The 26096-nt window shown below is 42.4% G+C and overlaps 1 long non-coding RNA gene across 1 annotated transcript in view; it reads left to right on the plus strand.

The window, feature by feature from the left end:
* The first annotated feature begins 1350 nt into the window (after window positions 1-1350).
* The window catches only part of LOC147724753 (uncharacterized), a 101896-nt gene continuing 77150 nt past the window's right edge, over window positions 1351-26096 (plus strand). The window contains exons 1-2 of the long non-coding RNA XR_015310106.1: window positions 1351-1556; window positions 5980-6102. This is a non-coding gene — a long non-coding RNA (uncharacterized LOC147724753). The remainder of the gene's footprint in view (window positions 1557-5979; window positions 6103-26096) is intronic.

A 26096-nucleotide genomic window follows, 5' to 3' on the forward strand; every position in this document is an offset into this window, starting at 1 on the left:
TTTCTTCTCCTTGAAAAGCCGATGAAGCTTGCCCTCCAATTCAGCCCCAAACAACATGGAACCCTGAAAGGGCAACCGCAGCGCAGCAGACTTCTGGGCTGAATCAGTCTTCCAATCCTTAAGGACCAAGTTCCTACGAGCAGCCACGCACGCACCCCCCCGAGAGGGCAGAAGCACGCACCACATCGAAGGACACGTCAGAGAGAAACTCCACCTGACGCTCAATGTGGGACAGGACAGCAGAACAGTCAGTAGCATTATCCATGGACCCATACAAAGTTTTCAAGTCAGAAAGAAGGGATTGAGCAACATAAGTCCCGTAGATGCCCGCCCTCAGAGCCAGTTGCGAACCAGAATATGCCTTTCCCAGAGAAGCGTCCACCCTCTTGTCGACCGGATCCCGCACCACAGCATCCTCAGCCAAAGAAGTGCGACCCACCAGCCTGGCCACGAAAGAATCCACAGGAACAGAGTCCGGCAAATCCTTCACCATATCCTGAAGAGGATAGAGCTTCGCCATAAAGCGAGGAAGAAGAATATGATCAGGATCCTTCCATTCCTGATCCAAAACCTCCCTGACACAAGGATGGACAGGCAAAACCGCAGGCGCAGCGCACTGGAACTGACGAAGCAAGGACCCTCCAGAGGTACCCGGGACATCATCAGCAGGAAACCCCATATTCTCCTTCACATGGGCCAATAATTCGGGAAGCACATCTTTATTCACATATTTGCCCTTGACAATATCCTGCTCCAGATCATCACCATCCGACCTGGAGGAAGAGGAAGAAGAAGAAGGACGGGGAACACCACCTGACTTGGACAGGGATCGCGACCCCTTAGACCGGGGACTCCCCATCTCCAATAATGTCTCCCTGATCAGCGACTTCAACCTGGCATCCACACCACGGGCACGATGCCTGGATCTAGCAGGAGAAGGAGAGGATGAAGAGGACGAAGAAGAGGAGGACTCTACCACATGCCTGCTCTTCTATGAGTGCTTCCCCATGATAATACCAGCCGGAACAGACAGCCACCAAAGATAGCCACAGGCCAGCACGAAAAAACGTGAAGGAAAGCCCAGCAAAGGCTCCACAAACGTACAGGACCCCCAAACACAGAGAAACGAGGAGCAGCACCCAAAACATCCCAAAGCAGCAAAAAATGCAGGCACCGTAGGGCAAGAGCACAGTAATATAGAGGAAATACGAAAAAAACACTACGCGGTACTCACACGCGAAGGACCGGCAAGCCTTCAAACAACACCGCCGACGGCCGATCACAGAAACGCCTGACTTCCTGCCCCATACAAAGGAAGTCAGGCAAACTCCGGCAGGAAGCGCCCCAGCCACACGAGGGCCGCCGCACCACTGGGGGCACAGGAAACAAAGCTGCGTCTCCGGTCAAGCCCAGCAGGACAGAGACGCGGCCAAAACCTCCTCCAGCCACACATCTGCGAAGTCCAAGGAAAGCCGGAAGAAGACTCCAGGGAACCCCTCGAGCCCGGCAGGAGGGGAAACCCGAGGAAACCAGCCCCACCCGAAGCCCAGCAACAGGTAGGCACCAGGAGCACACCTGCTCCTGGAAACTGCAGAAATACTGTCGAAGACAGAAAAAAGAACAGGAGGCATGCTGGGTACTGTACCCTTATGTACTCCCTATAGGGAGAGGGAGGGGCGTACCAGCATTCCTGCTTTTCTTTTTTCTGTCTATAAGATAGGTTATCTCACTTGTTATTAATGAAGGGGACGAGGACAGGAGGGACCTGGGGGTAATGCCAGTCTCTGGAGGAGTTTCACTGTGTTGAGACTATATAAGAAGGCCACCTTTTAAGTAGTGCAGCACATTTAAAACAAGCACAAAGAGGATGATCTTTGCAGGAAGGGTTTATATATGAATGTGAGCATGCGTGTGTGTGCTCATGTGTAGGGTGGCATTAGTCTACTTGACAAGGAATCCACTCAATGTGTGTGATACATTCAGTAATTCCTGACTTTGCTCAACAGACCTCTGCATCTGAAGGCTTAAAGGCCCACACATAAAATGGGAAAAATGAAACCTATGAATGTATTATTGCTAGGTGCTGTTGTCAAGAACACTGGGACCAACTCAAGGTGTCAATACATATGATGTGTATTGAGGATAGTTATGAGCCTCACACAAGTAGACACACACACAGATACCTGTATCGACACATAATTCATATCCTTCTAACCCAAGTAAGAAAAAGCAACATTCAACAAACAACTAAGGTGCCATGCAGTTCCATACAAGTTGTCGTGCACGCACCCCTGCAGGTGCAGACACCTGAAGAGAGGATTACTAATGCACTTGCATACATTTGCTCACACACATATTCTAGGGATTCACGACGCCACAAGAACCAGGGTAAAATGCTAACTGTCTGCAAAGGCGAAGACCTCCAGGCGTACAAACATAGGGCCAGATGTAGATCGCCAATTACCGGTCGGTAACGGCCGACTTCGGCCATTACCGACCGGTAATTGTTTTTTGAGAGGTAGGGGCCATTATTTTACAGAATCGGTAAATTCTGTAAAATACTGAATCAGTAATTGTACCGATTCTGTAAAACCCAGATGTAGGTAGCACTGTTTACAGTGCTACAGGCCTTCAGAATTCGGTATTTTACCACCCAATCCAATTGGGTGGTAAAATACCGAATTCAGGTGTACATGCACATATGTGCATGTACACCTGTGCCATGTGACACACAGACATGCCCTTAGGGCATGTATGTGTGCCACATGTCACACAAGCCTGAACTTGGGGTGCTAGAGGGTATCAAAGTGACACCCCCTGCACCCTTGCAGGATTCGGTATTTACCAATTCGGTAAATACCGAATCGGTATTTCCCATTGATTCCTATGGGCTTCAAGGCCCATAGGAATCAACGGGCAATACCGAATCGGTATTTACCAAATCGGTAAATAACGAATCATACAGATTCGGTAATTCTGAAATATGAATTACCTACATCTGCCCCCTTCCGATTTACCGACCGATACCGAATCGGTATAATTCTGTATTTAAGAGTCGTTAAATCGGAATTACCTACATCTGGGCCATAATGAACTATCCTGAATCAAGAGCGAGTGAAATGGTAAATTCGTAGTGCCTTGAAGATGGGCTCCTCACGAAATGCATTGGAGTTAGAGAAAAACTGAATGCAATGTTTGACCATCAGTCCTTTCAGGAATCGGAAATATGTATGTTTATTCTACCGATGTCACTTCACTTCACAATAAAGGAAAAATGTTGAACCTTTGGTTTTGAATAGGGTCAATAAAGTTATACTAAGTAAAAGCCATATGATTGGTTCCTGTCGGTCCAATAGAATATATCAGTGGCGGCTGCTCATAATGTACATTGGGGCCATGCCTTACCATTTATAGACATACATCAGCATCCCGCTTACCAAAAGCAAAATCTTCTTGTATAGGGAAATGGCAGAACGTTAAGCGAGCAGTGTAATGTTGTGCCCTCTGCTTAGGATGCAGCAGCCAGTAGCTTAAATGTGTCTTCTTCGGCGCATGCATCGATTCCATCCACGAAACTAAGCAGCAATATGTGTCCAGCAGTGTGTTAACAGGGGAGGAGAAGCAGCTGGACACTGAAGTTTAGTGGGCGTTAAATGCAAAAGCCCAACGCTGTCATCATGCAAAGAGGAAGTTTTGCTTTAAATTGGAGAGAGTTCAAAATGTAGCTGAGTTTTGGGACCAGGTTATATTAAGGTAAAATACAGATGAGCTGTGGAAAAAATGGTGCAGAGCCTGTATTTAAACAAGGACTTCACATCCAAGAATAGGTCCGTAAAAACAGGAACAGCTCGGCATCATGTCGCCATGTGAAAGGCAGCCAGGGAGATATGCATTATCCTCCTCCCCCTGAGATCAGAAGCAGCCTGGCAGCAATAGCAGCCAGCAACTGACACAGTCAGCAGTTAGAGTGAACCATGCAGCAAGAACCAAATGGGGTCCCACACGGAGGAGCTTTAATTCTTGGCCAGGCATATTTAGTGGGTCTTCCTGATCTAAGTCGATGAAAACAAGCACGAGAGGGGCAATCGGCAGTTCTGACATCCCTACAAAAAGTGGAAGGTGGTAAGAACAAGTACTATATCAGGGTGTTCGCCTATGTGTGCTGCTGTCCGACAGGTGAGGCAAAAAATGAGACCCGGCGAAGGAAAACTCAGTGAGCCATATTATCAAGAACGGCGATAACATAATCACCGCTTTAACGGCATGAAACTGCTGTTAAAGAGGCGATAAGGGGCTTGATAATATGCCCTAGAGAATTCCAATAGAAGCTGGGTTTGTGTTCCTTCACACCAGAACTTGGGCTTCTATTAAAATTCTCTAGGGCACATTATCAATCCCCTTATCTCCGTTCTTGATAATATGGCCCTGTGGCTCCTCATTAACCTGTGCAAGAGCGGTCTGCTACAACGAAATACTCTGAGCCACTGCTGTTGTTCAGTAGCCCTCATGGCCAGTGCTGTGGATGACCAGAGTGGTACAGACGGTCACGGTTTGGTATTCTGGAGCACACCGAGCATGTTAGCATTGCATAACAGTATTAATGCCATAGATACCGTGTAGAACCAGAATATGGCTAAGAGATAGAAGTCAAATACCAGTATTATAAGGTCAGTGTCAATGTCGATGCAGTGGTGAGCACCTGTTTTTTTCTGCTACGTCTCTAGACAACAGGGGACTCAAGCCCTGATTATATCTTGGTTAGACTACAGGTATGGTCTCTATCTTGGCATGCCTGGCTATATGCTGTACAGACTTCAGCTTGTCCAGAATGCAGCTGCCCGTACCATCTTTGAGCTTCCCCGGAAGGCACATGTGTCCCACCTTTTGAGGAGCCTTCACTGGCTCCCAGTATGGAAAAGAGTAATCTTTAAGACATTACTCATTACCCACAAATCCCTATAAGGGTCCGGACCAGAGTTCCTCAAACTGAAAATCGCATTCTATAGTCCACGTAGAACTATCCGTTCATCTGACCTGCTGCTAGCATTCACCCCAAGGTAGAAAGTCGAGGACAGAGGGCAAGGCTCTCTCCTACCTTGGTCCTGTCCTCTGGAACAAAATGCCCTTTCACTTAAGGATCATTGAATCAACTCCTTTGTTCCCCGCTGCTCTCCTTTTAGCCCTCAGCGCCAGGACACTCTTTGGGAGTAACAGTGCACTCTACAAATACCCCTAGATAGACATAGTGTTAATGCTAAAGGACCATTGCTACCCAGAGGCATTGTCAGTCTTGTTGACCGCTAGAGGTGCTGTAGGATTAGTGTTGTATTACTAGCCCTACACTGCTACTTTAAGTGCTATAGCCACATTGTATGGGGACAGAGTCAGGACTGTGGAATCAGTGCAAATGGCCCAATTCCATAGACTTAATGCTAGTGTTATAAAGCTACTCTCTCATGGACCTCTGTATGGGTCAATGTTGATGCTATTTTGCTAGTATTACCGTATAAGTCTACCGGCACTAGGTCACTGCCAGAGTTATAGAGCTATTCTTCTTTTAACAATGCCAACACCAAAGGATCTAATAGTGGCCATGCTATATGACAAGTATTAAAAGGTCCCTATATGGTCTGAACTATGGAATGAGTGCTAAGAGGCACAGTGTTGTTGCTGTATAATTGTTGCCATATGTCCATCAACTGGACGGTTTTACCATACTTTTGTTGTATGGACAACACATTGATATGATTAGTGTGATAGAACTAGACAATGATTCTGGATTATTGGCCGGCCTGCTTTGCAATAGAGTAAGGAATATAAGACCTGGTTTATATAGTGTCAATGTTCTTGCTTTCAGGTCAGGCATAGTGCTACAGGTCCATGGCTATAATAGTGATGATACAGAGCTGCTGACTTTGTTGCTTCATCCTTTCCTTATGCCTCTCTGCACCTCTTCCACTGTTTATGCTGCAACTGCAGGAGAAGATCCTTACTGGCTCAAGAAGGGACTACACAGTGACATTACTTACAGGTGCTCTGTAAGATGAGTGAAGGAAGCAGAGGAGCGGATCAAGTGCTTGTGTGTTGTGCAGGCTTTGGCTGGTAAGAGAAGGATCTCCCATATTTGATATTATTACTACTGATGTCTCAGACCTCAGCATGTATGGTTGATGTAGTCTGTATACTGTCTGATCTTATATGGTCTTCATAGATCGAACTTTAGGACTGTTGTATAAGCCTATTAGATTTGTCAATTTCTACTGTATATAGCCAGAAATTTTGAGATTAGTAGAATTTCATGTTTTCTTCCTTCTCCTCCCAAGTTATTCTAATTTATTGCATACTAGAAAACTACTGAGAAGGGGCAAGATAAAAAGATGAAAGGATGCAGAATGTAAAAGTGAAGAACTGTGCTTTATAGTATATACATTTTGGGGCATGACAGACCATAAATACCCCGAATATTTTAAACTGCTCTGAAGACAATTTTCAGGCACATTGTGGTGCAAAACATTGTTTGCCACAATTTTCGAACTTTTTGGGGGGTTGGTGACTGCCTGACATTTTAATGCAGCTAATGCTTGCCTGGCACACATTAAAGTATTGGAATGTTTCATTATTGCCCTTTTAGAATCATAGGGGCTTATTTACAAGCCCCTTTCATTGCGTCACTATTTTTTACGCACCTGGGGTGCATTTTCCTGCCCCATATTTATATGGACGTGAAAAGCCACCCTGAATGGCTTTTCCTGTCCTTGTAAATGTGGCCCATTAACAGGCAACACTTTGCGTGCAAGGGGCGTTCCATGTGTGTTGCTGTAGGTTTCTCGCACAAAACTCATGGATCCTGATACATTACCAGATTTACGAAAAATCCTACACCTGGAGATACATCAGAATGCTACGCCTTCCCAGGGGAGGTTTAGGGAGGCACAACTAGGAGAATTTTATTCATTTCTCCTTGTTTTTCCTCTTTCTAGGCTTGCTGCATTCTGCAGAACACATAGAACTAGGAAATCACCTCTTATGATTGTTTATGTGCAGGAAGGTCTCCCTTCCTGCACATAAACGATCATTACAAAAATGATGTTTTGTAACTTCTATGTGTGCTAATGCAGCACATATAGAAGCTGACAAGCACCATTTCAGATTGTTTCTATGCAGGAAGGAACTCCTTCCTGCACATAAACAATCATCCCTGTGACGCAGGCATCTTTGCACCATGGTGCAACAGTGCCTGCGTCAGCGCATGATTCAAGTCAAAGAATGCTACAAGGGACTTGTTTCAAAATTATTCAGTTTGATTTAGTGAGTTGTACCAGAGTAACACACTCAGTAGTCTCCACAGGATAACAGTCTTATTGCACAATTGTAAATAAATTAATGGAAGGGTAAAGGAGAACAGAGCAAAAGAGTTATATTTCAAACAAAGTTTTTACTGCAAAAAAGTTTGGGGGAGATAAATACAAACAAATCAATTAGAGCAAAAAGTCATGAACAAAGATGGACAATGTTTTCTCTATAGTTCATAACTAAAAGCATCAACTCCTCGTAAATGAAGCAAACAACCCAAATTAATCAATAAAAAGTGGTTATAAGTTGGTGTCAAAAACAATGATGAGGTGTCGACGTTTCGGTCTTGGCTGCAGTCGTCAATAAGACCATCATCAGGACGATATTTATTCAAATGCTGAAAAGAACTCCCTATATAAAATAATACATTATATATTGTAAACAAAATACATCACTAAAATTATTTCACAAACATAAAATCTCTAATAATATTTGATAACAAACTAATCTCCGAAGGTAGTTACCCCTTCCTGGTAATACCTGAGAGGTGATTTTAAAATTAACATTAAGTCAATATGACTAAATTTCATTTCAATGGGTATTGACATATTAATTTCATCATACCTTATGAAAAATTCTGTTTAAAAGGCGAGAAACATATTCTACTAAATCATTATAAAAATTCATTTAAATCAAAATTTATCTATTCATCAATGCATGGTCACTTATTTAAATAAGCAGTTAATTCACAAAAAATGAGAGAAACATATCCACTCATAAACCCTAAATCACAATATGGCTGCCTAGAAGAGCATTCAAAAGGATCATCAATATATGAATGGATTACAACACAAGCTCACATATTAGTCATAGCTCAGCAAACAGGTGTTTAAACAAAATATTAAAAATTAATATAGTCGACTTGTCACCTTCAATAACTGATGGAATGCCAAGATGAAAGGCGTCAGCGCATGGCAGCCAATTGTGCGCCAGCACAAGGCAAACCACATAGATGCGACATATTATTGTGAAATGTTGCATTCCTGGGCTTTGAAAGTGTCATAGTGTGGCACAGCCAAAGGGTTTGCAGTGCCACGCTGCGGCACTTTCTTGTAAAGAAAGCCCTCAGTTTTTATTCAATTCATTTGAAAATTGCCCTTTGAAACGCACCATTTTGCTTAATTTTTTCCAAACTTTTCTTGGGGAAGACCTTCCCGATTAACCCTCTGAGATGACATTGGGACTGTTTGCTTTGCTTGCTCACTCACCCCAACTTTGGACAAAGATTCATGCACACCAGTTCCAAATTTGTCTGGCCACCCCTGAAATATATTAGTGTTTAGAGAGACATACTACACATGTGAGACATGCTTTGAAAAGAGACCAACTTTACTAATCGATATTTTAGTGTGTCCTTATAGATATCAACCACACATGGACATGCAATATACCCCCATCCTCTTTGATATGAAATCTCCAAAGTCATTTCTAGTATTGAGTAATATCCTAACCTTTTTAAAATGTTCCTTTGGAAATGGTCTAATTGGCCATGACTGTTCGACAGATAAATAGCTGCCTTTTTGTGGCCAAATCCTTGTGTTTGTGAAAACCTAGTCATCTCACTAGAAGTTAAACAAAATCCCTTTTTAGGTCAAAATGGATTAAGAGAGCTACTCACTATCTGTCATCTCTGCCATAAACTTGCATAGTATAAAGTTCTGACATCATAATTATTTATGGACACGTAGAGTAAACATCAATTAGCACCTTATTACTGTGCAACTGTAGCTAGAAATTCAAATGGCATAATCAGACAAATATGCACACGTTTCCACTGCACTTGTGGGTCGCACCATTAAGCAACCTAAAAGTAAATGTTCTGTACATGGGCATTGATTGGTTTCCAATCACTTAAGACTTCATTATCATCACATTTATTTAAAAATCAGAGCCACTCAATTTGGTTGAACACACTACAGGAACATCCCCTCATATTTCCTCCAACGTATTAGGTTCTCAAACTCAAACTTCCTGGCTCATTTCCCCTTGATATATTCAAACACTTTTGAGCACCTTGATCTCCTTAAAAGCTTCACTTAACTCTTTGTTAGAAATGAGGATCTCTTTTTGGCAGTGGCATGCAACCTGTCCAAGTAGGGGAACTTCCTTCTAGTCAGGGTAAGGGAGTTACACACCCAAGATAAGCCCTGCTCACCCCCATGGTAGGTTGGCACGAGCAGAAAGGCTTATCTCAGAGGCAATATGTAAAGTATTTGTACATAACACACAGTAACGCAGTGAAGACACTACCAGTTTAGAAAAAAATAAACACTCCTTATCTGAACCAAACAAGACCAAAACGACCAAAAAAACCCAACATGCATAACTCAAAATATCACTTTTAAAAGGTTAAAGCGATTCTGTCTCTAGAACCCTATAGATGCGTTGATTTTACCACAAAGTACCTATGATGCGTCAAAATCCAAGTCGAAAAACAGTTTACAAAGGAGGAATGCGCCAGAAAACACAGCGATGCATTGGTTCTTGATTCCTTGGGGAATGTATGCATCAGTAATGCTGAAGTCTTTTGCATTGATTCCAGACTGCGAGGAGAAGCGATGGGTCAATTTCCAGAGGTGGCTCCTTACAGTTGGGCGAGGCATTGGAAACTTGCCACACATGGAGCACTGCAAGAGAAAATCCAGGCGCTATGGGTCAATGTGGTGGTGACCAGGCGCGGCGTCAATTTATACTCCCGCAGACAAGTGAGGCATCAATGCCTTCTGCCACACAGCAGAGCCCACGCTGAAGTCAGAGCAGGGGTCTCAGACGTCATAGACTTGGTGCTCTGGACTCTGGCTTTATCAGTTCTTCAGGCTGCAGCGGTTCTTTGGGCCACAAACAAGCGTTGCATCAATTTTTCAACTGCACAGCAGCGATGCGTTGGTTTTTCACCAGCACAGCATACCTGACGTAGGAAAAACAGTGCTGGAACGGCAATTCGTAGATTTCCAAGTCTTAAAGCAGCAGAACCACCTTCAAGGACCCAGAACTAGAATTGACACCACTTGGCACACCAGAACTCCCAACAGTGGAGTTCAGTGTACACCCCCCCATTCCAGCGCCTTGAGACCCTTACGAGTGAGTAGTTGTGCTTAACAAATGCTTGATTTATTGATTGAGAGATGCTGCATGTGAAGTTTTTGATGGCTCTGAGACTTCCACCAGGAGGCAAGCACACACAATTTCCAGAGCATATTATCAAGCCCATTATCGCCTCTTTAGCAGCAGTTTTCTGCCGCTGAACCGGCGATAATTTTTAACGCCATACTTGATAATATGCCCCTCAATCTTTCTCACGTTAGCAGTGCCATTCAAAGGCAATTGCTTATGTTTATCAGTTCAAATGACTTTATTTAGGCCACCAGGGCATAGAAATACAACCAGACAAAAACAAACAATAAATGAATAAAAATGCACTATGGAAAAGACTATAGGCACATTTCATAAAAACATCGTTGCAAGCCATTAATTGAAATTATCAACAGTCTAAAGAGATAAAAATATAATGAGAGAGTGCACATAAGTAATACAACAGAAAATGCTGCTTAGTAGGTGAAGCGAACAACATCAAGCAACTACAAGGGCCGAAGAGCCTTCCTTCTAATTACTTACAACCGAGCAACTGTCTGCCGTAATAATGCGGAGTAGTACCTGATTTATATTATGCTGAATTAATGAATAAATAGCATAAGCACACTTTGGATATAACATTGGTTTGTTCCATACTTGATTAATTGCTTGCTTAACATTTATTGTTCCAATGAATCGATAGACTCTGACCATTTCTATTGTAACTACCTATACTGACCCGGGTCAGAGATTTCTTAGGGTGTACCCCATTGAAATTTACTACTCTATGTGCAAGAGCTGTCTTGCAAGGGTTTTTCTTTCTTTATTTTTTGTTTAGATTTATGCACTATTGTTTTGATTGAGGGCTATATCATGTTTGAGTCTGAAACCCTCTCTTATAGTGAAGACCATATCAGAGACCTTATTGGGGGAGATACTGGGTCCGCTTTTCTTTCAACCAATACCACCACTGTTGATTTCTCACTTAACGAAAAAATCAATAAACTTGAACGACTTGAAAAAAAACTGGTACGCACCAAACTACATGGTCATCTCCTGACAGGGTACCTCAGAGCCAATGTAATTCCAACAGGCCTACAGGTACGCAATGAACCTGCAATATTTGTGGATAATCCGAAATTTAAGGAGGGGTTCAGCTTTGTAGCGAATAACTGTTCTCGCCACTGGATGGTGCTAGGGGTGGAGACAGCACGAGACCAGGTGGAACAGTTAACCAAAGAAATCACTGATCTAAGAGCTGAAATAACAAGCCATTCAGCATTTGCAAGTGCCAAGGAAACGCTAGAGAGACTGAATAAAACTCTCAAAGACTTTGACGTCGAATCACAAAACAAGAAACTTGAGAAACTGGCAAAAGACATTCAATATTATAACAAAAAAAGAACGTATCCATACTTGGCTGAAGACTATTTCAAGCAAGACAACCAGGGCCGTTTTTTCAACAGAAGAAGAGGAGGTTACAGAGGTGGCCAACGTGGGGGCAGAAGGTACACAAATTTCTCTGATTCTTCTTACAGTGGAAGTAGTGACAACGAGGGAGCAGGAACCAGTGGGAACTATCAAAATCAAGATCAGTGGTACCAATCGCCCCAAGACCCACAGAGCAGACAACCACAGCCTTTTTTAGAAGACAGCTCTTGGAGACCCCCATGAGGGAGAGGAGGCGGATGGAACAGGCGCCCAACCAGAGGCCAAAACCCGGAAAACCCCAGGAATTGGGACGATTCAAGACAGCAGGGATACAGCAACAAGCAAGTGAGATTTCAGCAGGACAATCACGGGGAGATAAACACCAGGAGGAAAACTTACCATTGGTGATTAAAGAGAATCCCATTATGAATCTGTCCGGTCAAATGCTGTCAGAGGATCAAATGAGGATTTTGAGCAAGGGTCTATCATTTGTCCCTACATCCCATGCGAATTTGTTCAACTTGAAAACAGAACTAACAAAATTCTTTCGCAAGATAAGACTCAAAAGCTTCTTCATGCACAAAACCCCCCTTTCGAATAGATCATTCACCGACTTAAGACCACCTTCCACCTTCACTCCTCATACCGCAATGACTGACCATCGAATCTTGACCTATGAGAGTCTGGTCCTCAGGGATGTCCTCAAGGCCTGTAATAACAAGCAATACGTGAAACACAACGTTACTAAGAAAGAGCGAGCAGCCCTGGAAGAACTCAAGGAGAACAGAACATTGGTCATCAAGCCAGCCGACAAAGGGGGAGCAGTAGTCATTATGGATGTCAATGACTACAGACAAGAGATTAACTCCCAACTAAGCGATAGGACAAGCTACCGGCCGGTAGCTATGAATCCTACAACGGAGATTCGGCGTCAATTTCAACTGCTTACTGAAAAAGCCAAGGATGTTGGCTTTCTGACTGAAAAAGAATATGCCTTTTTAAACGTGGACCAACCTCGCACCCCTACCATCTATGTGTTACCAAAGGTTCACAAGAACCCCACCAAACCACCTGGTAGACCGATTATTTCAGGGTGTGGATCCCTCCTGGAACCACTCTGTAAGTACATTGACATTTTCTTGAAACCCTTGGCAGAGGCAACCCCCACCTACTTGAGGGACACCATGCAGGTTATTAACCTCATGGATCAACAACCCTTTGACAAGAACACCCAACTCCTTGTAACAATGGACATCGTGTCACTTTACACGAGTATCCCTCAGTTACCAGCTTTGACTACTATACGAAGAGCATTGTCTACTAGGCCCCAACCAGCGGAGGTACCAACAGAATTCTTGATCGATCTTTTGGAGATCGCGATGACGAAAAATGTCTTCATTTTTCAGGACAAATATTACATGCAATGTAAGGGAGTGGCGATGGGGGCAGCATTCGCCCCGGACCTAGCCATTATATATATGAGTGAATTTGAGCAGAACTACATCCTCTCACCTCATAATCCGTTTGCCAACAAAATCAAGGAATACCGCAGGTATATCGACGATATCCTGATGATCTGGAATGGACAGGAGGAGGAGCTTGATGAATTTATCCGATGGTTGAATACCCAATCACAAGATATCCAATTTACCAGCAGTAGCAGTAACCACTCTATTGATTTCTTGGACATTAGCATCAAGGAACATGAAGGACTACTGTATACCACACTTTATAGGAAGCAGTCTGAACGCAACACATTACTAAGATACTAAAGCCACCACACCAGGGCCCTAAGGGACAACCTTCCCTTTGGACAGTTCCTCCGGATCCGGAGGAACTGCACCATGAAAGACGACTACTTTGCTGAGTCTGATGATCTTATTTCTCAACTAATTGATAGAGGATATCCCAAGAGATTGGTTAAGAGAGCTCGTAAGAGAGCTTGGTTCAGTGACAGAGCAACTCTTCTAATACCCAAAGAACGTACACTGCCTGAAGATAAGATGATCTGTGTAACTACATATTGTAGCAAGAGTAATGAGATTCGCAAGGCAATCAACAAACATTGGCACATCGTAGCAGAGACAATAGAAACACCCAATCCCCCGATGCATGCATTCAAAAGAGCTAAAAGCGTCAGAGACTACGTTGTCCGTTCACTACTCCACACCCCTCCAGCACCTACTATACAAACTTTGTGGAATCTACCCACCATAGTGGGCAATTACAAATGCACCAAATGCAAAGCCTGCGCAATGTGTATAGAAACGAAGGCAATCACACATAACAATCTGACTATCCATCTGAAAACACTAACCAATTGCAACAGTCAGGGAGTGATTTATGCCATTTTTTGTCCATGTGGGCAAATCTACATAGGTCAGACTAAACAAAGGGTAAAAAACCGGATACTGCAACACTGCAGCAGGATAAGGTGTCAAACTACAGGAGCACCCCTAGTTGAACATTTCACGACAATGGCTCATACACCTGAATCCCTCCAATGGGTGGTCATTGAGAAGATCACACTGGGTGCCCGGGGTGGAGACCTAGATTCAATCTTAAATTTACGTGAATGTAAGTGGATGCAGTCGTTTGACTCTGTGCAAAATGGCCTTAATGAGCAGGATGCCACCTTTTCCCAAATGGCACTACTCAGCCAATAGCGACAGCATATGTAGAAATGTGAACTTTAGCTGTGTGTTATGATACCTGATTTCCTATGTTCAGAAGTTTAAGTTTTTCCATAGAGATTAGCTATACCATGTTAGCTGTCATGTATCACTTAGGATTGCTGTTATCTTAAATATGTGACAATATTAATTTCATAATCATCTAATCCTATTAGGCGATGCAAGTGTACATAACATGTGATACTTTTCTAAGTATTTTGCAATAGCATAAAAATGTGATAAGCCTCGCTTTGTCCTCACCCAATCTCAATGCAACTACTGAAAGACTGTGTTTTCCCTAGATATATACATTACCGGTAATTAACATTCACTCTACACGCTGCTTTTAGCATCAGAGTATAACCAATCTTCCGTACAGTCCCTAACTTGTTCATCCAGCAGCGGGACTTTTCACACGCTCCCTTACGTCCATGCGCTCTGATTGGACATGAGCAGCCGAGCCCCTAGGAAGTATCCGGCGGCTGCACCTCGCGGCTCAGACACGGCCGGCAAACGAGCAAGAAGCATCTGGTAGACAGCCACTGCTGTCAAAACTTAACGGTGAGCTACTTTCCAGTTCTGGGCTCCTCGCCGCGGTCCCAGCGGCTAGGGAGATCTGACGCGCGCTGCACAGCAGCGCTTCCATTTTTTGGCTGTATCATTCTCATGTGTAATGCTATATATCAGCAACCATACTATCGGTTAACTTAGCTCTATGACTAGCGCTGTATTCTAGCGCCAATTCCTAAAGATGAGGCCCCCTCATGTGTAATGCTATATACCAGCAACCCTACCATCGGTTAATTTAGCTCCATGATCAGCGCTGTGTTTTAGCGCCAATTCTTAAAGATTAGGCTCCCCATTGATATATTCTTTACAAATGGATACACAACATCGGCATTTTTATAAAATGTGCCCCACATATCGAGGCCACTGCCTTTAACACTTGGCTATTTTATATTCCTCTTCCTTCAGAATCGCGTGTGGTGCGAGAACCATGACCACACAAACGCTGACTTAGCTGTGAACCTTGCAAAAGAGAAACAACACTTTGGATGGAAGGCTTTTAATCCCAGTAAGTACCCCCTCAGGATCCTTAGATAATTAATGCGTACACTACGCTTTAAACAATTTTGGCTAGTAATTCAACACTCCCCTTTCAGATGAAGGCGGAGTAACCACCCCAAAAGAAAGGAACCCTTGATGGTCCTACCATAATGGCCACGTAAGGGCCTCTGCCAAAGTAAGCCATTTTTTACCATTGATATGTTCCCGTAGTGTGTTTTTCAGCTTTCTTAATACATGATACACTCATTCAGAATTATTATTCATAGGCGCTCCTGTTCTTTCCTGTCCTGATGAAGACCCCAATATGAGGCTCAAACCTACCCTTTAACCAGGGGGTCGAAACAACCAATCTCCAATCATAGGATTAATCAACTGAGTAACACGAATCCTATGTATATGTGTATATTGGAACTTCAGATCGAACTACAGACTGTAAAGGGTTTATTTTATCCCACTGTGATTGTTCCTAGTCACAACCACCTTTACCCAGTCCTCACTTGTTCCCCATCACACCTATCCCACCTAACTGTTTCCCTATTTCTATCACTTTGAGCGCGATATTCATGTAAATAATTTGTATAAAATGTTTGGTCTTTCTATATGAAGCTCATAAGCGGTGTATTCAATATGAGAATAATACCTACTGGCGTACATATGATTCAATGACGTAATTGAATATTGTATTTCCTGTGTCTGCATGTAATGATACCTCTTGTGTCTAGGTACCCATGGAATTGAACCAGGTACCTGATTTATATTATGCTGAATTAATGAATAAATAGCATAAGCACACTTTGGATATAACATTGGTTTGTTCCATACTTGATTAATTGCTTGCTTAACATTTATTGTTCCAATGAATCGATAGACTCTGACCATTTCTATTGTAACTAGTAATAATGTGGAGGGCAACAGAGTGGCTATGTACACCTAGCAACCTACATGTAGAAGCTAACAAGGTACTTCGGGTAAAGGCATAAGCTGGACTCACAAATAAACCGTGCAGAACATTCTCCTCTGGGGAGTTGCAAACTGGACACGCAGCAGCTCCTCCCATCCACCCACTTGGAAGTGAACCCTCTCAAAACTCAAAACTGAAAATATAACACTGTCCAAAGTAACAGACACTTGACCCAGAAAGGCTCAAATCCACAAATGGACTTGAAGTGTATGAAGTCACTAGTTATCTAAGAACTATCAGCTTTTGGGGATTCATTGCCCATTAAAATTGCCCTGTAGTGCTGGTTCAGAGAAGACTTAGACTGGAAGTTAGTGAAATCCAGATGGTCCCACAACTCAGGCAACCCAAGAGGGTAAAACTCCTCCTTAATTCTGGGGAGCCAGGAAACCTTGCTAAAGTGGTAAGGTTTCATAACCTCCTTGGGGCCTTTAGCATAGTGAACAAGTTTGGGGGTAGTCCACAAATATCTCCTGTACAGTAATAGGTGCTGCCAAATTTGGCCTGCCAACCCTCCTAGACCCAAATCCATAAGAAGTGGGTGCAATGGAGTACTAGGAGGGAGAGAGGCGAGATTTCTGAGAAACTTATTTTCGGTTCAAGTTAGCTCTTCAGAAATAGAAAACCCCCCAGTTCCGCCCCCTAAAGGGCAGGGAGTCCAATGCTCTGACCTCATAGATTTTGAGTGCGGTGTGATATGTTTGGTATATGAAGTAAAATATTCCTTTAGTAACACACCCGACGTCTGCTAAAGTTTTGTGGCCACCTTGTTAACATGGGAATACCAGGCCATGCACCAGATAATGTCACACCAAGATAAATAAAGGCATTGGCCTTCTCAAGGTGAGCTCGCCCCAGAGCTATACTCCCCTTATATGCTATATGTGGATTAAACTACATCAGTTTGATTTTAGCAGAGTTGATATCCAAGTCTTGATCAAATCAAACTTCGTCAAAGCGAGTCAGAAGTTTCTGGAGGCCGCTTGAGGTCTAGGAGATCAACAAGGGGTTGTCTGCTAAGAGGAGGATCGGAATTTTGGTTTCAGCCAAGAGGGGAGCATCGTATCAGCCTGGGACAGGAAATGTACAATGTTGTTAATAAATAATTAAAACAGTGTCGCTGCCAATATGCAGCCTTGATGGACGTATTTGCGAACTGGTATCCGATCAGTCGACTGGCCGTGTTCCCTCCACCTGATGAGTTCATAGTTGTCTTCATGTAAATGGTTTATTAACTATAAGATGTGTGGTGGCATTTCCAGGTCAGTGAGGGCTTTGTATATGCCACGCAACGGGCATATTTTTTTCCATCAGCAGTAATTTTATTTTCGTTAATTGAGCCATAGATAAGTATGAAAAGTAGCCCTAAATTTTTCAACACTTCATGGAAAGGTGATCCCTCTGTTGGAACGTTATCTCCCTCACAAGTAGCAGCTGTATTCTTTTTCAAAGCAGCACCCATTTTCATTCAAATTAGATTGAGACACAAGCAACTAACCAATCAAAACAAAACTTGAAATGCAAACCTTTGATTCAAATGAAGAAACGTTATCTGCCTACTGGAATACATGAAGGGATGCAAACTCTCCACAAATAAGGAAAACCCTTAAACTAAAACTTCTAAAACTTTAAAAAAGACTGAGCTAATGGCGGGCGGACGAAAGTCCTCCCGCCATTCTAATAGGCCCCTAAGATTGTGCGCCTATTTCCAATTCATAAAGAAATGAATGACATAACCCTAATTAGTGCAATAGTGAAAGATATCTTTTGATGCGTCAATGCACGCCTTTAGCAGATAATCAACCTAAATATTTGTAACTAGAGATCTTGGATTGCTTCAAATCTGATACTCAAACGAACAAAACCAAAACCACATCAAAACAAAATTTCCAATTAACAAAATTGAAAACAATTTCAACAGTTCATATGAATCATTGTAAATACAGATGTCATCTTCAACTGGATTACAGTACAAGAGTTGCATAGACCTAAAACGATATTATAAGACAGAAATTGCCACTTCACTAAACAACTGCACACTCAAAACAACACAAGTCACGCAGCATAACAATCCACATAGCACAGTACCACACACACAAAACAATCCCCACTTATACTCATTTAATGCAACTCCAGGAACTGCTTCAACTACTGCTTCAACTGGAGCAGCACATCCACACATTTATGTGACCTGAAGCTATAAGATCTAATGATGTAACTAACCAAAATACACTCTGGGAATGCATATCTCCATTAAGATTTGCACTATTATTTGCACCAATCTGTTGAAACCATCCTCGGCTTCCATAAACTGTGGCCGATTTCTACATCAAAAGGGCTAATTAATGGATTGGGCGACGTGTGAGTCTTTAAAGATGAGAACCCTAAGCACAAATGCAATGTTTCAAGTAAACCAGACAAATCACACTGTAAAATTCAAACCAGACAAGGTTCAAAGTACAAACTAGGAAGGTTTACTTAAATTGTAATAATCACTATGAAAGGCAAAAAGATAATGGTTCCTCAATCAATTCACAATACTAAAAATGCAAATACATTTTAATTGATAACAACAGTGTAAGCTGAGCCCTAATCTAATCAATAGGCAGAACTGAAAATGTTCTAGCACAGGGCACATATTGTGAGCATTCTGTCATGGACACTGCTTAGGCAATAAAGAAGAACATGTAAAAAACATTCTAAGTGCAGATCAGTAAACAACTAACATGGAGTCCGCTCTCTAAGAAGACCTGGAAGGATCCTGGCTTGTATTCCAAACTGGAGTTGGGAGAAAACTTGTACAGTTACTGTGAAATGATGCAAATGTTACATTGAGCTTCCCAATAGTAAAACACAAAATTCATCACATTATATAATGAATTTTGCTCTACATCTATTGAGTAATCCAATTTTGTGACCTACAACAGAAAACAAAAGCACATTCAAAACATAAAACAACCTCTATTCGGTCAAATAAAATGGCCTTCAATTGTATACATTTGAACTCTGTTCTTTGCTCAAGAACAACACTAATACCATTGGTGCATCGTTTGGGGACTTTCCAGCCCCAGTATCCAGGGCTACAAAAGTGCCAACACTACCCCACAGCGAGGGACGCGTCCAGGCCAAGGGCGAGTGGATCTTACGCCCATCATCCTCCGGAGGAGTCTGGGCTGGGTCAACCCCTTTGTCCTGTGATCTTGTATTAAACTTTGGTGATTGCTTTTCTGCTGGGACATGAGCTCCAATCTCTTTGTTGTAAGATAGCCTCTATTCTGTAACAATAGTTAACCGCAAATTGAAAGGCAACATAGTAGGTACTTCCAAAACACCTGGTGGCACCACTCTTGATGCATTCCTGATATGAGCTACAGGATTTCTAGATACAAAATGTGCCCTGGCAGAACGGTGTTTGTCATCAGAGATGGGAGAGGGGCACTAGTTCTACTTAGGGTCTCAAGGAAGCACTAAGAATTTGTCCTCTTTAGCACCATACAGCCCCCAGCCTGATGTGTTTGTCCAGCAACCACAGTCACCAACATTTACTTCTAGCAAGCTGTCAAACGCTGATCGCCCAGACATTAGTGAGGGGGGGGCACCCGCCAAGTGTAAAAGAAAATCTAAGCAAGCAGGTCCACATTATACTCCTGATAATACGGAGACCGGTGGCAGCAAGATACGAGAACGCCAAAAGGTGACAAGGAGAGGGTATGAGAAAAGAGCCCCACCTAAGAAGCTGATCCGAAAATAATAATGGAGGTCTGACTTACATCGTGAAAGGCAACCCAGAAATTCAAAACAGATATCGGCCTATGTTTAGAGGTAGAAGACACAAAGAAGGATCCAAATCTCGTGATTTAAGATTATAAGAACACGAGAAACTGCTTGCCAATAAATAAGGAAGCTACACAAACACACCGGTCTATATTTAAGTACAAGGAAATACAGGTCGTAATTGATTAAACTGACCAACAGATAATCATTCGAATAGGAGATTACATGAACACCATATATATAATGAGAGAATAGTGTCACAAGAAAATTCAGATCCATGTTATATAAATTGTCCTGAAGAAGGTGGGGCCTAGCGCCTTATCCACCGAAACGCGTCGGTTTTTTAAATCTTTTTTAAATCTTGTTTAAATTGAATTGTGTTCTTATTAGTTGTTTTTACATGTAGTGTAAACTGTGTACATTTGTGATGTGGAAATAACGAGCACTAGGCACTGTATTAAAAATTGTAACGTTGATGGTCATAGTGTTCAAACACATATAAACAGTTTTTTAAGTTAGAAATAAAAATAAAAAATTGATTAATTTTAACAAATAGGTCTATGCCAAACTATTATTGCCTTTGTGGTTCTACTATTAGATGGGATGCAATATACGAACTCTGTGTATGTAAATAATTAAGAGTGACTGTGTGAGGGATAGCCCTCTTTTTGAATGTGGAGACAGAGTGTCTCTTGAGATAACTATAAAATAACCCAGGGAATACTTAAATATTTTTGTCTTACTCTACCCAGTTCCCTTGGGTCGAGAGAGTACTCTCTTTTCTTTATAAGTGTAAATTAATCTCCACCTCCCCTTTTGGAACGTTGTGGGCTGGGAGAGAAAATTATGGATTTAGATTGGGGACACTTTAGCAGTCAACATGATACAATGATTTTGCAAGAAACATGGGCAGTGGAAAACTATTTTAGATCTGGTTACTCCAATTTTAGCATTGAGACAATACTTTCCAAGGCCGGGCGCCCTTCAGACAGCCTTTAAATATGGACCAAAAAAAAATGGCAAATGTAATCATAAACAGATTAGACATTAAAAGCACTGCCATTTTAATGGTCTGTCTACTAGGGGTATGATGGTAGCAGGATAGATCTTTGCAATGCATATAATCATTCAGTGTAGAGCAATAAATAATCCCCTATATTACAGACACTTGCTCACCATTTTACAGCCAGCACTCTGCTCATAATTGCAGGAGATTTTAACACAACCTGTGAGCAGCTAGAGGACCTAGCATCAGCAATTGATCTAGAAGATGAAGCTAGAAGCAGACCTGTCCCGGAGAGCAAACCCATTTCAGCATGGCAAGTTTCAGGCACTCAGCTTCTGTCAAGTACACTGAATCACATTACTCAGGCACGTAACGGGAGGTTTCTGTCTGATACACATTGCTCTTATACATTTACCCCAGGCGCCTCACAAAACAGAGTTGAATATATTTTATAGACCTTTACGTCGGCATTTGGCAGTTGAATTTTAACTAGATCCGACAGTGACCACAACGCACTTAGGCACATACTGGATGGAAATGTGTTAGGGAATAACTATTATAAACCGATGCAATAACAGAAAATCTATTAAATTGTTTCAAACTTTGTCTGATACTGAAATTTTAACAGAAATGTATGATACTTTCAATGTTATTTTTTTAATCATTTACTGTGCATCCTCTTGATATATTGTTTTTGTTAGACCACTATGATGATCTATTTAGCGCCTTGTAGTCGCTTTGCACTAAAGATCTAGGGGCAGATTTACAAGCCCCTTCCACCACTTTCACATCACTTTTCCCATGTTAAAAGTGACGCAAAAGTGGCACATGGGGCTTGTAAATCTGCCCTCTAAGATGTAAAAATGGGGCCCACTCAGCAGTCATCCCTAAGGAATGTCGTCAGGCGAAAGGGCAACTAATAGAAGCTGTTATAAGGGATCCCGGGAGGCAATTTCTGCCACCCGTGCGAATTACGAATGCATTTCCGCATTCACTCAACAGAGCTGGTTAGATTCTAACTGGTTAGCCGTGGTTGAGGCAACGAAAACCAATGATGGGCGCTAATAAAGTCCCTGGCAACCTGTTTTGCTCTGAGTCCTCCATATGTGGCCCCTGCATCAATGCATTGTCTAATGGGACATTGGCAGGTGGGAAAGTTCCTGGCTCTTGGCGAGGCGCAGAATTTATCCCAGTACATAAACAGGGCAAATGAAATGTTCCTGGCAAATATCGGCCCATCAGCCTCATAGATGACCTCCAGAAGGTTTTCTGCCATTGAGTCCTGGCTAGACTACTGGACTGGATTGATGCGGCCTCCAATCTGTCCCCATTGCAGGCAGACCTTTGAACCGAGTTGAGCACAATAGATCAAATCTATCGCTTTGATCTTATCATTTCAAAATATTTTAGGCTCTCCAAGGATCACTCATGCATGGTTTTTGTGAATCTCAGGGCAGCCTTTGATCTTGTCCCCAGGCAGCATCTGTTGTGCACTTTAATACTATGGAGATAGATCATGCATTATTAGATATACTTCTAGCTCAAGTCATAAGGGGGTTGGGTTGTGAAAGGACTGATCGCATATGCGCAGAGTGAGGTTATACGCCAAAGGTGCGTACTCGCACCAACACTGTTTTCATTGTACATAAATGATGTGTTTAAACACTTTAGGGAAATGTGTTGATGATTCCCCTAGGTTAGGTGGGTGTTCCATACATGCGCTGCTTTTGGCAGTCAATACTCTTCTGCTCTCTCGCCTGGGCTCCAAAATGTGCTGAATACATTTACTAAATACTGTGACATCCATGGCCTGAAGGTGAATACTTTAAAAGCTAAGATAATGATACTAAACCCCCTCAAATCTTGCAGAGGTGGGTTCTCAATGAAGGGGTCAACCCTGCAGCTGGTTGAGAAATCTGATTATCTGGGGATCAGAATCAATACATCTCAAACATGGAAATCCCACATTCACAAAATCGAACCAACACTGCTACATTCCACATCAGCAATTACAAAGAGGTTCAAGGTGACCATCCCCGAATCCGCTCCCCTGCCATTGAATTTTAGCCCTGGATGGGGCAGAAATTAGGGGGGCGGTAAACATCAACGGCTTAATTTCAAAGGAAAACAGCTTCTTGGGATCCTTATTCAGTTTCAGGGCACCCCATAACCCCCCTATTTTTCGATGCTGGCCTCAAAAGGGTTTTTGATATGACAGCGCCTAAACACCTTACTTGGCCAGGCTGTGGTCCACTTCAGAACTCCATCACTATATGTTGGCAGTTGAGAAAATTCTGAATCTGGGTAAGGCATATCTCCCTCCTTGGTTTCAATATATCAAATCCAACCTTAACCACATGCGTGCGAGCGGAATTCCGCTCGCACGCTCAGATTTTCTAAATCCCATTATTCATGACGAGCTGGGCTCGGCATCAGCGTGCGAGGAGGCTACGCCATGACGAGCCCAGCTCGTCATCAGCCCCGAAGGGGCTAAGGACTCAGGAATGAGTGTCTACTGGAACAATACTGCTTAAATTAACTCTAGAACCAAGGCTTCTATAAAAAAGACACCATCTGGAATAGTAATAGCATCAGATACAATCATGAGGCCAAAGCCTGGGGTTTGGTAGATGTTTCCCGATCCCTTAAATCTACACTTGCAAAGGAATTGTATATGGACATGATCCAACCGTCCCTGGCTCACACGTTGTTTATAAAATTTAGGCTAGGCACACTATTAGTTAATACATTTACCAACAGCTGGAAAACTCATTGGGGCATATTACCAAGGGGGGGCGATAGGTTACCGGTTTAGCCGCCGTTTTCGGACGCTAAGCGGCGATAATTTTATCGCTATAGTAGCAAGCTGTTGCTAACTGATGTTAGCGACAGCTTTTAAAGGATATCGAGCGGTTTGGGGCCCGCTTTGCATGTCCGCGACATTTATCTCTAATGACATGCAAAGTGGGCTTACCCAACCTGTTAGCGACTGAAAGCAGTCGCTAATACAGCTATCGCCTATTAGCAAGGCGGGCGTAGCGATGGAAATATTCCCGCTATCACCAAAAACTAACGCCTTCTCAGACCAGTTCTTAGCCATGTTATCAACTGATGTTAGCGACAGCTTTTAAAGGATATCGAGCGGTTTGGGGCCCGCTTTGCATGTCGGTGACATTTATCGCTAATGACATGCAAAGTGGGCGTACCCAACCTGTTAGCGACTGAAAGCAGTCGCTAATACAGCTATCGCCTATTAGCAAGGCGGGCGTAGCGATGGAAATATTCCCGCTATCACCAAAAACTAACGTCTTCTCAGACCAGTTCTTAGCCATGTTATCCAACGGGAGTTGGATAACATGGCTAAGAGCATTTTGTCACTAATGCGTGAATATCGCTGTGTTATCAGCGATATTCACCCTATCACCAGAAAAATTATCGCTTTGGAGATAAACGTTGATAATAGCACGTTATCTCATCGATAATTTCCCGCGATGCTTAGCGATAAAAAATTGTTGCTAAGCCTAGTTAGCGATAAATATCGCTACTCGTTGGCAATATGCCCCATTGTTCTGAATCAGCAACATGTGTACTTGTAACTACAGGATCGAGGATGTTGAACACGTGCTATTTATGATAGCCCCAGGTAGTCTTGGAATAAGCCTCGCAGCATATCTAATGGTGGGAGACATTATAAGGAGGCTTGTCATATTTTACGGCCTGACAGTCAGCTTTTTGGGTTTGGCATCAGCTGATATTCATCTGCAGTGTGGCTACTCAGGAAAAGGTAGGGTGTCACGTTCTTAAAATGGTATACAGCACTCCTATGAATTTTCTTCTTGGTGCTATTCATTTGTACAAACTCAGGGGAGAGGTGGGTGTTATGCTCAGTAAACTGTATTTTTTAAAAAATCTCATTAACTATCTTCTTGCTGCTATTACTCTTTTAAAATATTTCTTTTAATTTTAAAATATTGCTGAAAATGTATATTTTAAAAGCTGGTTGTTTCGCAGGAACACTCATTTTACAACAATTTTATCCTTGTGTGATGTTTTACAAATGATTTTTTTGCTTCATGGGCTACTTCCCGAAATTAACAAATTAACACACAACACTAATACAAATAATACATTGTAAAATGTTATAGTGCACACACAACCATAGAGCTAACTGTATTTCGTTCAATTTATGGAATAATAAAGGTCATATTTGAAGCTCCTTGGTGCACAGAGAACAAAAACAGTGTTTGACACTGTCCCTCAGATGCAGTTTAAAGTGCAATTGTAAAAAGACTAGGCATTCTTATGTCAACTTAATAAAACGTCATTATTAAATACAGTACAAACGTTGAATATGTCTCTCTCTATTTTTAATTAAAGCACCGAATTATTGATTTTAAGTGCACACCCGTGGTCTCTCATCTCTCTGAGTTTGATAAAAAAAATGTGTACCACTGAGATGGTTAGCAGTATCACGCTGTTGCACAGGGTGACATATTCATATTATGTAGCCTTCCTCTTTTTTACGGGTTTTGTGCCTGTTTTTGCTCCATCACTGGCTCGAGCATGATCCAGTAAATTGTATTGGGTCAAGGTCCGAGTAATGTTTTATTGACTACAACATATGGCTCAATACACATTTTCTGTAAGCTAAAATATCTGTAGCTAAAATATAGCTTACAGAAATTACTTTTCAAGACAAACCACAAGATGGCAGCAGCAACTCATAAAATGTGTGACTTGTGTCTCCCAATAAAGAGACTTT

The sequence above is a fragment of the Lissotriton vulgaris genome, chromosome 4_1 (assembly GCF_964263255.1).
Source record: "Lissotriton vulgaris chromosome 4_1, aLisVul1.2, whole genome shotgun sequence".
Taxonomy (NCBI): Eukaryota; Metazoa; Chordata; class Amphibia; order Caudata; family Salamandridae; genus Lissotriton; species Lissotriton vulgaris.